This window comes from Xenopus laevis, chromosome 9_10L (assembly GCF_017654675.1).
Source record: "Xenopus laevis strain J_2021 chromosome 9_10L, Xenopus_laevis_v10.1, whole genome shotgun sequence".
In the NCBI taxonomy this organism is placed as follows: Eukaryota; Metazoa; Chordata; class Amphibia; order Anura; family Pipidae; genus Xenopus; species Xenopus laevis.
The window spans coordinates 20,116,460-20,118,362 of NC_054387.1; the positions used below are offsets into that span (position 1 = coordinate 20,116,460).

Below are 1,903 nucleotides of genomic sequence, written 5' to 3' on the forward strand. Positions count from 1 at the left end.
CAGTGCTACTTCAGCAGATCTGCACTGAAATCCAATTCCTCAAAAAGAGCCAACAGATTTTTTTATATTCAATTTTGGAAATCTGACATGGGGCCTAACATATTGTCAGTTTTCGCCAGTTGCCCAGTCATGGTGACTTGTGCCTGCACTTTAGGACGGAACTAACTTTCTTGGCAGGCTGTGATTTTCCTACTTACTGTAAATTGGAACAGTCTCAGTGGCTTTTAACTAATTGATGTAGTTCTTAGATATACCAGGGAGCTGTTTTATCTTGTTGTTAGGGAGCTGCTATTTGGTTCCTTTCCATTGTTCATTTTGTTAGGCTGCTGGGGGGAGGGGGGAAAGGGAGGGGGGGTGATATCACTCCAATTTTCAGGACAGAAGTAAAGAGTGATTTGAAGTTTATCATGAGCATAAGTCATCATGACTGGGCAGCTGGGACTGAAATCTGTTGCTCGTTTTCAAAATGGATTTCGGTGGCAGAATTTCTGCTGGAGCAGCACTAAAAAATGATGCGTTTGAAAAAAAAAACAACGTTTTCACAATGATCGTATCGCTTATCGTAGTTACCGTCAAGTGATCGCCAATGACTGATTGAGCGCATTGCTGTTTAAGTAAACGTAGTCGCTGCGAATATTCTGGCGGAAAAATATATCGCAGGCATACGTGCGGAAAAGTAAAAGTCAAATTTAACCGTCAGCTTTAGTAACGGACGCCCATTAATTATGCTTTGTATCAGTGTAATATACATCAACAGAAACACTGAAGGGTAGGACAGGCAGTGGAGAAATGGTCGAGGCCAGAGACAAAACAGCAGGAAAAAGGGAAAGAAAAGGTAATAAATGTAATTGTATACTACTACATCAGATCTCTACTCATCTTAATTCATTAGGACCACATTTGTTGGACAGTAAAAGGGAAAGAAGCTTTACACATTAGCTGTCACGGTCAGACACGTGGTGTTGGGGGGAGGAAGGGTCCATGAACCACTGCAGCCAATTGAACTACAAGTCCCAGAAAGCAAAATGGTTGACAAGTGACGCATCAATCTGTTTGCTCATAGAGCTGTGGCGGGTGAACAGGGTCGGTTATACAAGAAAAGTGAGGGCTCAGAAATGCAGACAGACTGAAAAGACTTTTAGACAGGAAATCAGACCCCCGGTTATGGCGGTAATATAATGGCCAGCGTGGCCCAACACTGTTAGCGTCACGTGTGAAACAGGAAATGTTTCAAATCTACAGATCCTGCTCAGTTTTTATAAGGGGATCCCCTGCCCTAACGCCGCCCCACTATTATTCTTAATACAGATTCTTTATTACAGGCAACATCTCACCAGAAAAGCTGCATTTGAGGCCCAGTGGAGCAAGCGGCACTGTGCCGGGGTTTCTCCACACGACGTCGGCCTGCACGTAACTAAGTACCGGTCTGGTAGCTGCTTCAGGCTCTGCTGTAACATCTCCTGTAAGTCTCGGACCCGCTCGTCTCTTCCTCGGCCTCTACACACTGCGCGCCGCTTCTCCTCAGCCGCAGAGGCTCCTCGCTCCTCCTCCCCCACTCTTTGCGCCATCGTTCTGCATTCCCTGCCTGTCACCAAAGATGCCGCTGACCATCAACCAGTTGCTGCGAACGAGTAACAATTAGAGTTGGATGAGGGGAAAGCAGGTGCCACCATAGCGCCCCAGCACCCACTGAGACAGGGCTGACCACGGCCAAAATGCAAGTACTTCTTAAACGTTGCCCTGTCTGTTCTCAATCGCGTTGCCAACTGCGCCTGCGCAATGCCATCCCTGTCATTTACCACATGCCGCCTCTCTGGGCCTTTTGTGTTGTTTCTGTTCTGTGCCGTTAACTCACTCGTTTGGGCGCCATATTAAACCCACTAGAATCAAGCGCAAAGGCCCG

At 46.8% G+C, this 1,903-nt stretch overlaps 1 pseudogene; it reads right to left on the reverse strand.

Annotated features, from left to right (window-relative positions):
• Positions 1-1,568, reverse strand: part of LOC121398140 — a 123,940-nt pseudogene extending 122,372 nt beyond the window's left edge.
• Between the last annotated feature and the right edge of the window lie 335 nt (positions 1,569-1,903).